At 39.1% G+C, this 15,724-nt stretch overlaps 1 pseudogene across 1 annotated transcript in view; it reads right to left on the bottom strand.

Annotated features, from left to right (window-relative positions):
- Positions 1-10,416, bottom strand: part of LOC109457240 (large ribosomal subunit protein uL1 pseudogene) — a 38,607-nt pseudogene extending 28,191 nt beyond the window's left edge. Inside the window, exons 1-2 of the transcript XR_016021915.1 lie at positions 10,285-10,416; positions 7,543-7,713 (exon numbers count right to left, since the gene is read on the bottom strand). The product of XR_016021915.1 is annotated as a large ribosomal subunit protein uL1 pseudogene (transcript). The remainder of the gene's footprint in view (positions 1-7,542; positions 7,714-10,284) is intronic.
- Between the last annotated feature and the right edge of the window lie 5,308 nt (positions 10,417-15,724).

The following is a 15,724-nucleotide window of genomic DNA, read 5'->3' as shown; positions in this document are numbered from 1 at the left end:
TCCTTAAATAAGGGAATTAAGCAGTGTGAGCTTCAGTTTTCTCACTGGTGAGACGAGAATAATATACATATTTCATAGGGTGGGTGTGAAAATTAAATGAGATGACAGCGTGTAAAAGGTTCTGAGACACGGTAGGTATTCAACATGTGTTAGTCAATTTTATGTGTCAATTTGGAGGATGCTTTTCGATGAAATTAATATTGAGATCAGTGAGTCTGAGTCAGCATCTTGCCAGCCATGATGTGGGTGGGCCTCATCCAATCAGTTGAAGGCCTGACTAGCACAAAAAGACCAGCCTCCTGAAGGAAGAGGGAACTCTTCAGCAGACTGCCTCCAGACTGGAACTCCACCATCTCTCCTGGGTCTCCAGGCTGCCAGCTCACACTGCAGATTCAGGCCAGCTTCCATAATAGCGTGAGCCAATGGCTTATACTAAGTCTCTTTCTGTATATATACACATCTGATTGGTTCTGTTTCTCTGGAAAACCCTGACTCATACACAACAGTTATTAGTTTCCTTTCTTCAAATGTCCACAAAAACTCTTCTGGGGTGCACGACTTCCTATATGAAACCTTTAAAAGAGTAAGTAACACGGTAGTGACAGAAGACTTATAAATGGGTGTGTCCAATGGTAACTAATGCCTGAGAATTAACCACAATTCCTCTGCCAGGCACTGCAAACTATCCTAGCTTCTTGATCAAGGGAGTGACTACACACACCATCTTACAGATGCAAAAGGTGGCAGAGAGCAGAGGAAAAGGGACTCATGGCCTCTACAAACTCTTCACTGCCTCCTTCTGCCTCCCACAGTCGTCTGCCTGGACCTCGAGCTCTCCTCTGGCGATGAGGGAGGCCTTGGAGAGACATGCAGGTAAGCCAGGCTGCCCCAGCTGTTGCAGATGACCCGAAGGTTGTTTGTTCCATGGCTGATTTTGTAACACAGATTATAGCTCAGGTCTGGATAAAACTGGCTTTCATGCTTCAGCAATTCAGCAAATGAACAGCCTTGGCACATGGACAATATAGCTTTGTGTACATTCCTGACATATCCTTGTTAAGTAACAGGCAGTGTAACACGAGCTGCGTGTGGGGTTCCTTCCACAGTCTCTATAAATAACCTCTTCACAACCTCCATTGTTGCCTACCCCTGCTGCACTGAAAAACAATTCTCACAGGAATAGAGAGGAAAAAGACATCGTTCTTGCCCTCAAGAAGCTAAGTAGTACTGCATGACCAAATGTGCAGGCTTCAGGAAACGCAAAGACATTCAAGAGTATGTAAATTCATAAGCTTTAAATTCTGATTTACTCACAAACACCAAACCAGCAAACCTTACATAGCTGCCTATTCACTTCTATCACATCCCTCATATTGGATATAGAGATAAAATACTAAAAGATTAACTCCAGGAAAACTATGTAAGCAGCTCCAGATTTAGTTATCAGGGGCAATGACAGATCTTAATTTGGGGACACCCTTTTCGAGCTTCAACCAGATTCTGAGCCAGGTCTGTGTCCTGCATAGAGTTACATATCAAAATGAGCTTAAAGGCTGAGAAAATATGAGGATGGACAGAAAAGAGATCCATTGCCTGAAAAACAGGAGGGTTGGGCACATTAAATATTTCTGGTGTCATTCTCCAAATTTTGAAAATATATCCATCCACAAAATCCAAAGTTCTCAAAAGCAGTACTTCAGATCTTCAGGGGAGATAAGTCTGAAAAAGAAGGCTGGGATATGAAAGGTGTTGGAGCCTTCATGGGGAGTTGACTTTCTCCTGCAGGCACAGAATGATCATCAAAAGCTTTTAAATAGGAAAGTGGTGAGATGTGTGTTTTAGAAAAACACCTGTGGCAACAGTGCTAAAGATGAAGTGGAATAGATGGTAACCATGGACGAGAAGAGCGATGTATCCTGCTTTCCTCTTTGGGGCTTTGCAAGTTTACTTTTCAATGCCTTGCCCTGTGGTCAACATATGTTGTCTTGATGTTCCATCCGGAAAGATATTGAGGTATTGTGCAATGAGTGTAGAAACAGGAATGAAGATAATTGGGTTCTGGAATTGGCTCTGTTGTTAGGTATCACAATGGATGGAACACAATCCAGTTCACGTGACTGAAAAGGTCAATGTCATCTATTGTAAACCTGTTCGAATACACTTCCATTTTAGTAAAAGTATTTGGATATTAACAGATGAATTTTTACTTAGTACAACTTCATTCAGTAGAAAGCTCCTGTTACTAAAACCAAAGTGTGAAAAGAGATCCAAGAATGTTACAAAACGACCTATTCTTAATCATTTTGTCAGTGACATAGAGTATAGCAAGAATCTGCAATGATGTATTATTATCATCTACCAACTAATGAATGCTTGCTACTTATGAGGTACTGTCCTAGGCACTTTACATCCTAAATACTCATTCAACCCTCAAAGCAAACAAGTGGCATATGTATGATTAGCTACACTTTATGTCACCATTGGCGATATCATCTCCTTACTCTAAACATCAGTAACTTAGTAATTCAAGGAAACATAATACGCATTTTTCGTGTTTCTATTGGAAATTGATATTCAGAACACCAAAAAAAGCACCAGATAATGAAGAAGTGGACACAGGCAGGAATCAGCAATGATGTTAAATTGAAGAAAAGACCAATCCCATAGATCCAAAGCGTTATCCCACTAATTACTTGCTGGCTTTAAGGAAAAGACAACTCACAACAGAGGAATTGAGTGGTCACCACCTTAATCCAGTAATTAACCTTAGCACATTAATTGTGTGACTGCCTAACAATATGTGTTTCTTGATATGAAGCAACATGAAGAGCACAGCATCTCCTATGAACTCTTCTCACCAAATTTATTTCACCAGAAACTAACCGAGTCCCTACAACTTCCATATCTAAACAGAGGTTTAGATAACACATGAAATGACATCATGAGGAAGCAATCAAATAAATCCAGAAGATGGAATATTCTACAGGACAATAGGTTGGATCTATTCAACAAATAAATATGAAGCGGGGGAACAGGCAGGATGTAGTGGTAGGGAGATACTGTTTTGGATTAAAAGAAATTTAAGAGACACAACCAAATGAAAAGAAATTTAAAAGAAATATGTGGACCCTGGTTTTCAAAACAATAAATGACATTATTTAAATAATTGGGGAAATTTAACTATGGACTAAGTTTTAAATTATATTAAGAAGTTATTGTTACTTTTTTAAGTTATTGTTAATTTTTAGCTGTAACAATGTTATTGTGGTTAAATAGCAAATGTCCTCTTTTTGAGACACCTAATGAAATACATAGGAGTGAAATAATTCGATGTTTCTATTTTACCATAAAATACTTTTAAAAATCAAGAAAATATGGCAAGAAATTGAGTATTAAATCTGTGATGGACGTATGAATGTTTATTATAGATAGTAGTATAATTTTCAAGTGTCTATCACTCATATATTTTGCAGAGTTAAACCATTTTAGAAAACTAAAGAATTCTTTAACTTGGTCTAAATTTATGGGGGGAATAAACCCTAAAATGTACATTTTTCAATATCATAGGCTTATTTTGTTCCCAGTTTCTCTTCCTTTTAGTACAATGAAGCAAGGCCATCTCTAAGTTATTATAGTAACAGGTAGGTAAGTTAATGGTCACTGATAAATCTTAGTAAGGCTTTTTTGACATGCTTACTAGTAACTCAGTAAATGAATGCCTTTAATAAGTAGAAAACTGATCTTTTTGCAAGTCAGATGATTTCTAATTATTTGCTAAAGAAAATTGAAGGACTTCATTGAGTTGCCAGCTGATTAGTCATCAAACACAATTTTCAACCAAGATGACTATCAAAAAGAACTCAGCACCCAAAAATTGATTGGCATTGCTACAACAAAACTTCTTCCATTTTCACCTACATCTGTATGTAATCACATTTGTTCTCAACGCTTATTTCTGTAAAGAAGAAAAATTAAGATAAGATTGATACTACCAATAAGCAATGTAGACACAGATGATGAAATAATTGGGGAAGGAGAACCACCCATCTTACTAAGCGATGCCTTCCCATTAATTTTTAACTTTGAAATTATTCATCAAAATGTAAACTATTTATGCTTCTTTGGTTAACTGTGAATTGACAATTGTACTGATAACTCAACCAAGAAAATTTTTAACATTAAGAGCCAAATTGTCAGAAATTTTTGAAAAAATATTTATAGATAGATAGATACAGATGTTCCTCAACTTACATCCTGATAAACTCATTGCAAGTTGAAAATATCGTAAGTCAAAAAGAGACCTAGATTTTTAGAATATCAATTCACTCATTTCTAAATCTTTGGTTTGTTTACTTTCCAACTGCATGGAGAAAAAACTATTGTTAAAAGAAAGCAAGAACAATACATGTTTATCTTTCCTGATTCAGGGGGAACTTTCTTTATTTTTCCATGTTTAATCAGTAAGACCTGGTTTCTGATGCTTTGTTTCAAGTAACACGACTAAGAAGTTTTACCCATAACTCCTACCAGTAGAGTATTGACCGGTCACTCCCAACGATTTCATGTCACGGTGAATATGAAGTCAACCTTTTAGCTCTTAATTTAAAAAAAGAAATACCCAGAAGCATATGAAAGAAGAAGGGACAGGAAGAAGAGAAAGGCAAGGAGGAGGAGAAAAAGAAGGAATGAGAAAAGAGACGTAAAATGGACTTGTGCATTCGGGCCTGCCCTCCTTGCAACTCTTTGGAATCCTGAATATGCCATGTGAAAAAGCCCGGACAAGACTTTTGGAAAATGGAGTCTACATGGAGCAGAGAGAAATCTACGCATTTCTAGATTTCTTTTTAATGATAACTTATTCATTTCCTGCAATAGTAAGCAATTAGCTTAGTAACCAAAGTAGAGGGGGCCAAGGTACGGGAAGACCCTACGGCAGGATGAGGTTGCTCCCTTGGGCTGTGTCAGTGAAGCTGGAGCATAGTGAGCAGAGCGGTGAAGGGTGTAAGGTGGAATAGAAATGTAGATAATGAAATCATACACATCAATATCATATCTATTGAACACTGACATCAATGATATTAATATCATATATTGATCACATATCAATATCATATATATCAATATCAATATATCATGATGTCATCATGGATTACTAATGAGCCATTAAAATTATATTATATATGGAAAAGTTCAGGTTACAAAGCAGTATATTTAATATCGTCTCAATTATGTAAAAACATAAAGTACAGAGAAATAAATGACTGGAATAATAATAGAGCCAAATGTTAACCATGTCTATATTTGTAGATGGAGTTAAGAGTATTATAGTAGAAAATTATTTGAGGACAAGTTCTTCATTCCCCAAAGTCCTCAAATTTTCTATCTTTACTATTCTATGGTGACTGCATCCCTGGGTCAGTTTATAAATTTGGACAGTTGTGTGTAAAAATCAGAGTAGAAAATGGTGTCAGTCCAAACAGAGATTATATACAGTAGAAATTTAGCTCTGTACCAGACAACACAAAAATGATTCGAAAAAAATATGCTTGCCAAAAAAATGTAAGCCAGGGTCTAGAACTAAGAAAGCGAGGAAAGAGAAAACTCACTGTAGTGCCAAGTTAAAACTGTCAAATATAGGGAGTCCAGGGTACGGCACAGACAGATGGAGATGAGAAAAGATAGGACCCCATCCTACAGGAGTATCCAACAGTCGCACCTGATCATTTAGGCTTCTGTCCATCACATCCCACATAAATGAAACCCAATGAACGAGACTTATTTTTTTTTTAATGCAAGCATCTCAGCATTCTGATCCCATAAAGGGGAGCTGTTTCGCAGACTTCTTTTTCCTCAGGATTCCGAGAACACCCTCCCAGATGCACTCATCTGTTTAGGGGTCCCCCAAAGTTGCTCGCATTTGGACTTGGGATTTTATATGGGGGCTAATATCTTAATCTTCGCTAGTGGATACTCTCTGGATATTAAAGATGGGAGAGGATGTGGATTTTTAAAATGTCTGAAAAAAACCTCTCATTTTTGCATGTTACCATGTTTCCTTAAATAGCCATGGGGCGGGGTTGGGGGGAAGGATACTGTCTTTTATCAAGAAATTATTGAGAATCTTAAAGGTTTGTGATGTTCAAAATCAATCCAGCTGATTTTATTTTCTCCTTTTTCACTTACCTCAACTTTCTTCAGTGAGCATGTAATGACTTTCAAGTACAGAAAAAATAATGTTATTAATTTTTGTATCTCCCTATCAATTTTTATTGCTTTACTTTTAAAACCAAAACAAACAAATAAACCAAAAAACCCTCAGGAGGCTGGAGTCCTTGTGTTTGAATGCTAGAACTAATAATGAAGTTGGTTTCGCAGTGGCAGTTGCCCACAGCACGAATTGGGTAAGAAAGCTCTCAAAAGCACAGCTTTCTAACTGTGTTTATAAGGCCTATTTCTTCTAGCTTTATAGGCCTTGGACAAATGCCTACAATTTTGTAAACTCCCACAAATAAGGGAGAGAATCTACAGTTCCAATAGAAAATGAAGGGACAAAGAAATATTTCTATTTATGGATATAAAAGACTATAGCTTTTTAAATCTTAATGCTTGAAAAGGAGATAATTGCGGCAAATTGCCTTTCCCCAAAATGATCACAACATTATCTCCCATTCTTGAGCCCACCTACAATGTGACCTTGACATTCTTCTCATCATGAAATATGGTCTGCCCTTCTGCTTTTCCTCCCTCTTTCTCTGGGCAGACTTGTGACTCACTTGGAACATTTGTAACATTCTATACAGAATTCTGTGTAAGGGATGGGGCCTGACTTTCAGGGCTAGATGGGAAAAGGCACTGTGACTTTTGTTCTGCCCACTGGAATACTCTCCCTTGAAGCCTGCAGCTGTCCTGTAGGCAGTCCAGCTTCCCTGAGGCCCAGACCAGCCCATGCAGAGAGATCTCAGCTGAGACCTGGAGCCAACAGGAAGTGGGAGAGTTGCCCCAACAGCTACCACCTGCTCCAATCCCCTGCTCAGTCACTGAGGGACCCCAAGCCAGACCCACCCAGCTGAGCCCTCCTGTATTTCTCACCCACAAAAACCATGTATGTGCTAAAGGAAAAGAACTGAAGGACGCCAAGGGATGTGATTAGGCCTTGTCTGCTCACTTACTGGCTCTATGCTTCTTGATGATTACATTTCAAAGGAACGAACAAGGGACACATACAACTCAAAGGGACAGAGACAGGATTTACAATTGCCAAGTTTTCTACAGCAAATGCTCTAAGAAAAGGGAGGACAGGTGCCTATCATCAGGTATTGGCTGCAAGAAACAATCAATTCTTTTGGCAGCCTTGAGCTTTTCCAGGCTGGAACTTAAGGGGGGCTGGGTGGTCCCAAGGACATTGCCTTAGGCTGCTGGAAGCCTCCCAGAGTTTGGTCAAGTCCTTAGTTGAAGAGGAGAGGTGGGGGTTGGGGGGGCACAAAGTTGTTTGTGGAGAGTGTTTGCAGCAATAGATCATCAGGAAAATAAAAATATTCTTACCTAAAAATGGAGTGCTGGGCTGGCCCGGTGGCTCACGCGGTTAGAGCTCCATGCTCCTAACTCCAAAGGCTGCTGGTTCAATTCCCACATGGGCCAGTGGGCTCTCAACCACAAGGTTGCCAGTTCAATTCCTCGACTCCCGCAAGGGATGGTGGGCAGCGCCCCCTGCAACTAAGATTGAACACAGCACCTTGAGCTGAGCTGCCTCCTGGATGGCTCAGTTGGTTGGAGCAAGGGCTCTCAACCACAAAGTTGCCAGTTCAATGCCTTGAGTCCCGCAAGGGATGGTGGGCTGCGCCCCCTGTAACTAGCAACAGCAACTGGACCTGGAGCTGAGCTGCGCCCTCCACAACTAAGACTGAAAGGACAACAACTTGACTTGGAAAAAAGTCCTGGAAGTACACACTGTTCCCCAATAAAGTCCTGTTCCCCTTCCCCACTAAAATCTTAAAAAAAAAAAAAAAAAATGGAGTGCTGCTGTAACAAATACCTAAAACACATGGCATTGGCTTTCAGACTGGGCAGCTGGAGAAAGCTAGACGGACCTTGACGAGGCTGTTGATGAATGCTGAAGGATCCTGGATGAATCCATCAGTGAGGGCTTACATATATGGTAAAGAAAAGGCTATTGAAAGATGGAGGAATAGAGAATCTTGTTACATAGTAGCAAAAAGCTTAACACACTCTTGCCTGCAAAAATGCGGAAAATAGAAAATGTATCTAATATATTGTATGATATTAAAGTAGATCTCCTAGCTAGAGCTAAGGAGATCTCCCCGCAGGATATTGAAAATGCCACTTACCTTCCATTGGCTCTGCCTATAAGATACAGCTACAGCTTAAAAGGGAACCGCTCAGTTTTTAAGTAAACTGAGAGCAATATAAAGGATCCAGGCCTCTCTACGTTCCAAAATAAAATTATTTCTCATTCCCAGATTTTCCAGATAGCAGATCCTCAAAATATGTGACTGCATATGCTTTGATTGCCTCTTCCTATAATAATATCTTTGTAATACTACTTTTATAAAGAGAAGGGGAAAATAATTTGATCTTTCCTCTGGCATAATTGATCAAAACTTATTTTTTAAAATTATTCATAGTTTTGATTAGGTATTAATGAGAACTAAAACCCCCAAGTATAATTTTCTATGTTGGATATTCGAAATAACTTCCAGAGACTAGTTCTGGCTCCATACATTTCAAACCTTGCTTCTCCTCGACTACCCATCTACTTCCAGTGTTGCTCCCCACAGTGTAAATTCATATTGTGACATGACCTCTGTTCCTGCACCTGGAAGAAAGGATGCCAGATGAGGTGACACAGTGGGCAGGAGAACTCCTAAAATCCATTTCTATATCAGGGTGGTAAGCCTTAACCATGGAATTGACTACAAATCACATAAACATATCCCATTCAACCCAAGGTAAATGTAGTCCCAGCTCACCTTCCCTTTTTCCAGTTTCCAAAAAATGCCCACAGCCACTCCGATGTCACCAACATGAGGAGAAGTTGGAGTGGAAAGACATTGCTGTAAAATCGTACTTGGGCGATTTTTTTTACAAAAACTTATGAGCTTGCTAGGACTCTTCATAGGAATATAACATATGGCAGTAAGAAATGAAGTTAAATTTTCAGAACTTCAAAAAATTGAAAGTGGAGTTCAATTGACACCTATATGCTCACCACACAGTTTGAAAGTAAGTTGCAGACCTTATTACAGGTCACACCTAAATACAAGCCCTCCCAAAAAAGCAATACCCAAGGCAAGAATTAGAGTGTTGGTAACGTTTTAATAGATGCAAAGTGCAGAGCTGAAGAAAAGGAGGGTACCCACACATGTAATGCAATGCCACATGATGCCAGCTATTTCCTCAGAACGAGCCACTAAAACCCAGCAGCCATTCTTCACGGACCCTGGGAGACCAAAATGTTTGCAGGAAGAAACCGCAACAGTCCGCAGAGGGGACAAAGGAGGGAGTAGGTATCTGCCTAGCTACTCTCTTTGTTTCCCTCTGGTCAATGTTTATACCACAAGTTGATAGTATTGGGGAGGAGGAGATGGAAGAAATCAAGGTTTACTTCAGGAAGAAATACCCTATATGCACATTTCCCTGTTCCAAACCCTCTAGACAATACTAAGAGGGCTCTGAAAGGTGTAAAACAGAAGGCAAACCAGCTAGGAACCTAAAGACTTGGGAAACAAGGCCGTGAGTTCCCTGGGTTTTCTTTTTGTCTCCCACACATATCTAACCGAATGTTGGAGAGACGGCAACCTGGAACCACCAACAGACATAAACCAAAAAGAAGCCCCAAGAAAAGCATGCTGTCTCTGGCCCAAGGACCAGGGAAGGGACAGCCCAGCAGACGCCTACCAGGGAACCTCTCCAGTCGCTCCAAGCTGCCTGCCAACGTGAGGACAGTCAGGGGAGACAGGAAAAGCCCCGCTGACATCTCTCCTTCTTCCATTTCCAACACAAGGCAACCCAGGCCAGGCCTTTCCAGACTTCCTTTTCCCTGAAGGAAACCAAAATATGTCACCCCAACATACGCCTTGTTGACATAAAAATTATTTTGAGCTGAAGGCAATTCGGAAGCAGCAAAGGCAGGAAAAGCTTCCCCTTGTCTGCCAGAGGTAAGATTTAAATTCTCCTTTTACTGAAGACAGACTTATCAGCCCAGAGAAGGTACCAGAAGAATCCCCAAACAAGCCTCACTCCATTAGTTCCCTCCCATATACTTACCTTTCCAGTCTGTGGCCCTTGGAAGCCTAACACTGATTCCTTTGTTCTGTCATTTCTCTACAAATGTATTGTTGTTGAAGACGCTACATAAGCTGGAATTCTAAGCTGCCACTTGGAGTTATTTTGGTTTCAGTTTCTTTCACGTGATGTGGCCTGCGTGAGTTAAGAAAGAGACAAACTGTTTTTCTCTTGTTATTCTGTCTTGTTGTTAGAGTTTCAGTCCAAAGCCTAAGATGAGTAAAGGTAAAGTTCTGCCTCCCCGACACCCCCATAAGTCAAGGTGACTCAAATAGGCTGTTCTCTGCCCCGAGTGAGGCACCAACAGAGATCAGGTGGGAAGCCCACCAACACCTAAAAGCCCGGAGAGTGGAAGTGAGAAACACTCTCTGTCCCATGTCCCATGGGCCCTGGCATCCCCCACCTCCTACCTAGAAGCAACTGGAAGCCCAGGGAAGCGCCTTTCACCCTGTACATGGCACCAGCAGGGGTTGAGCAGGATCTCACCAGCATCAGGCAGCCCAGGGACCTGCTCTTCCCTTGGGGGTCTACTGGGATCTCCCCCTAGCAACACCAGGCCCAGAGAAGGGTATTTGGCCCCAGTGAACTAAGGAGACCAGAATAGCTGTGAGAGCTCTGAAAACTAAATTGTCGTTGGAACCACAGCCCACAAAAGTAAGCCAAGACCTACATCTTAATTTCCTGGTAAAATATAAGACTAAATAGGATTCAGAGTCTCCTAACAATATTCAAAATGCTTAGGATACAACAGAAAATGACTCGTCATGTCAAGAACCAGGAAAATGACAAATTGGATGAGAAAAGACAATCAACTGCTAATACTGAGATGAACCAGATACTGGAGTTATCTGACAAAGATTTTAAACCAGCCATCATAAAAAATGCTCCCACAAGCAATTACAAATTTTCTTGGAACAATCAAAAAACAGAAAATATCATCAAAGAAATATGTTTTTTAAAAATAGTAATTATAAAACAGAAAACTATGATAACTAAAATAAAAACTTACTGGATGGGATCAGTAGTGTGGTGGAAATGACAGAGGATAAAATCAGAAACTTGAATACCGACCATTAGAATTTACTTAATCTGAACAAAAAACAGTGTCTCATGAACTTGTAGGAAAACAACAACAACAAAAAATCTAACTATTGCCTCCCTAGTAGAAGAGAAAGTATGGGGTGTGTAGTGAAGAAATATTCAAAGAAATAATGGCTGAAAACTTCTCAAATTTGGCAAAAGACATAAGCCTACAAGGTAAGAAGCTGAGAAAATCCCAAAAGAAATAGAATAGAATAGATCAGATCCACACCAAAACAAATCAAATTAAGTTCTGAAAACTAAATACAGAGTTACAGTGGCTAACACAGCGTCACAGAGCCATGGAAATACGAAATTACATTGTGGCAATAATGAAAATCTAGGAACAGACTCATGTATATCATAATTGAGTATATAAATGAGTATATACATATACATGTATATATAAATACATGCATATATTATTTATATATACATGTAAATGAGTATATACATGTGTATATGATAATTGAGTGTAGAAATGAATATATATATAAATGTATATATAACTTATGTGGGCATGTGTATATATGTGTATATAAATAAATATATACATATACTCATGTCTCATGTATATGATAATTGACTGATAAGTAGTGATAGTTTAAATAAATGGAGAGAGAATAAATTACCCAATATACAATTGGTGACAATGTCTTTTCCTTGGAATAACAAAGTTTGATCTCTCTCACACTATAACACTACAATCAAAAATTAATTCTGGCCAGATTAAAATGTTAAATATAAACCTACACAACAAAAGTATAAAAATGAAAAAAAATGCAGGCAAATGTTTGTTATAATCTTAGGATGAAGAGCTTTTTAAACTTGAAACCGGTTCAAAAAGCACTCAAAGAAATGTTTCATTTTCCATCTGACAGAAAACGAGTAGCAAGAATAGAGCATTTCTTGAGATTTTTTAACTCTGTGACTCCTCTTAATACTTTTCCTCCGATAACTCAAAGAAAATAGTATCACCTATGTCACGTAGGTATTAGGTTGGTGCAAAAGTAATTGCGGTTTAAAAGGTTAAAAATAATTGCTAAAAACTGCAATTACTTTTGCGCCAACCTATTATGCTCTTCGTAGTTAAATCTTCAAATGACATGTTGTGGCACTTTACCTTTGTTCTTATAAGGCATCAACTTCTGTAAACATCTGTTGAAAAAAATCTTTACGGAAAAAACTTTACTGAAATTATGTAGCTGGGAAACCAGCTTATTACCTTTTAATTATTGCTTCATGTACTACTATCTCTATTAGTGAGCTATCATTTTTTGGCTGCACATTACAGAACACTGAACTGACAGTGACTTAAATAAGAATTTTTTTCTACACGATAAATTTGGAGATAAGGATTATTGACGTTAAAGTCCTGGCCAATCCTGAGATACAATTTGTGTATGCGTCATGGTTCAAAGAGAGTCGCCAGAGCCAGCTCCAGACATCAGTTCTGCTCTCAAGAGAGAAAAAGGGGAGAAGAGATCACATCTGTCAGCCACATCTGTCTGTCTTAGTCTGCTCAGGCTGCTATAACAAAAATGCTATAGACTCAGTGACTTTAACAACAAACATGTATTTCCCACCCTTCTGGAGGCTGGGAAGTCCAAGACCATGGTCCCGGCAGATTCAGTGTCTGGGGAGGGCTCCCTTTCTAGTGTATAGATGGCTGTCTTCTCACTGTGTGCTCACATGCCAGAAGGAAGGGGAGAGAGCTCTGGGGCCTCTTTTATAAAGCATTAATCCCATTCATGAGGGCTCCATCTTTGTGACTTAATCCCCTGACAAAGCCCCCTCGCCCCAATATCATCACATTGGGGATTAGGTCTAAACATATGATGAACTTGGGAAAGACACAAACATGCAATCTATAGCAGCCTTTTTCATCAGAAAAGAAAAAGCTTTCCTCATATTCACCAGCAGTCTTCTGTTGGTGTCACATCAGCCACCACTGTCTACAAGTAATACTAAGGACATCAGCCTTTGGCTTTCCTGGTCTCTGTGGTGACTGCCATGAACTGTGTCAGCCACAAAATTGCTGCTGAAGTCAACTCTAAACTCTTGTGTTCTTGGGAAGCTAAGCTCTATTTCTGGAACATACATACAGGAGGAGGCAATCTAGTGTCATTTGCTTTTGCAGTCTTACTTTTAAACTCTACCAAGGTTTAAAGCTACTGTTTTCTTTAGAGATGCAGTTCATTTTGTATGTCACTAAAAGAAAGCCAATACTTATAATTATAGACAAGTGTATTCTGTTGGACAAAGATTCTGGCTTAGTTCCACATATTTCTTTCACATCATAGCACTACTTTCCTTTGGAGCCTTGTGGCAAAATTCAAACATGTTGTTTTGTATTTAAATCTTTTCATATAAAAATCATAGAAACAGGAAAATCAAAAGTATGAAGGGAGAAGGGTAAGGAAGTGTAGGATACTCTCCCCTAATTATTTCAGATAACAAAATTTAACGTGAACAATTTCAAAGAACTATAGGGACAGAAAACTGATCAAAATGGTCCTACATTAACACCAATATTCATTTATTATATTGTTAATAACACACAACACATTTTTAGTAATAAAATAAAAATACCATAGCTGTAAGCTATCTTCCCCCCCCCCCCCACCTTTCATTAACTAATTATACAAACAAGCCATGAGAGATCTATACTGGTGTAGAGGAGGAAAAAAATTTTTTTCTACCCTTATAGGTTCTTTGGCTGGTCTAATAATTAAATTGACATAAGACAGATTGACAGGAGAAAAACTAGTTTGATTATGTAAATTTGAGGGCCCCACAAAAACAATGAGACCCAAGGACAAGTCAGGCAGTTGAGGCATACACACACACACACACACACACACACACACACACACATACCATCTGAGCTAAGGAATGAGATATGGGCTTGGGGCTTCAAAGAAGAGGAGGGCAATTCACAAGATGATAAGAAGAGCAGATGTTTACTAATTAGATGTCTGTTCTGCCATACAGGTAGGGCATTTAGATAAAACGTTGTCTCTCTTTCTGAGCCAGAGCCGCTATCTAAATTCTTTTATGTAATTAAGGGAGCGGTAAAAGTTTTTCTTGATTTTGCTGGGTCTTGGTTGCCTTCAGCTCAGAATAATTCAAATGTCAAAGTGGCATATGTTGGGGAGGCTCATCCTGAACCCCTCCAATGCCCAGGGCCTTTAAGAATCTGATATTAACAATAGATTACAATTGTAGATTCATGTAATGAAAGTGACACTTGAGAAACATATTGCCCTAATAATGTTAGCAGAAATTGAAATAAGCAGAGATTGGAGGCAAATTCAGTGACAAGAAATAACGTGCCATAATTCCAGAAGGAAATCAAGGGAACTAGAGTAGAGAGGTATTTGTACACAAAGAAATAATGGCATTGGTGGTGATGCTTGGTAACTAGTCTCAGTTGTTTAAACTTCTCTCTCTTTTATTTCCTATAAGGTCTTCTGTTCTCACTAGCCCAGTATGACTGCTGTTTATACTGCATTTATTGCCATCTTGGCATTGTCAACATGAGAACATCCAAACCGGTAGAGAATTGTTAGAAGAGTTTATTTGAGTCAAAGCTGACGAGAGTTGTCTGGAAGCAAGATCTCAAATGCTCCAGGGAATGACAATTTTGTAGCTTCCTTTACGCATTTGAACTTAAGGAGGAACTAAGAAAAATTACATGAAGGTGGGATAAAAGCAAGGTGGGGAATAGATTACAGGGTAGTTAACAGATTATGTGCCCTCTCGAGGGTGGTTATGCTCATGTCAAAGGTATGTTGACCTACAAGCACAGAAACAATGGACAGGGCTTGCTCAAGGCAAAGATAAACCTTTTACTAGAAGGCCTGGGGCATGAGTACCCACCACCACCTGCCCTTTTAGGAATTTATGATCAGCACCCTGTGAGGTTACTTTCTGTAGAACCCCTTTTTCGTCCACAGCCTATTACACATTTTCTTCTGCCTCTTGTTTGTTTTATTTAATGATGTATCTAGGATCTTTCTGGATTAGTACGTGTACTTGTAGCTCACTTTTAAAAATAGCTGCACAGGTTTCCACTGAACATCTCAGGAGGAACTCTTGGGCCTTCAGTTTCCTGTGTCACATGCAATGCTGCAATGGACAGTCTTGTAAATATAGCTTTGTATACATATACAAGAATATCAACAGTTAAATTTTCAGAACTGGAATTGCTGGGTCAAAGCAATTTTTTTTAAGAACCCTGTATATATTAAGAAACGTTAGTTCTTTGCCAAATGTTATAATTGTTTTTATTTTCCCCCAGTTTATCATTTAAGTTTATTAATTAAACTTAAGTTATACA

The sequence above is a fragment of the Rhinolophus sinicus genome, chromosome 8, assembly GCF_057876585.1.
Source record: "Rhinolophus sinicus isolate RSI-liver-muscle chromosome 8, RSI-T2T, whole genome shotgun sequence".
Classification (NCBI taxonomy): domain Eukaryota; kingdom Metazoa; phylum Chordata; class Mammalia; order Chiroptera; family Rhinolophidae; genus Rhinolophus; species Rhinolophus sinicus.
Note: the sequence above shows the minus strand (reverse complement) of the source record. Positions and strands in the feature narration are given on the sequence as shown.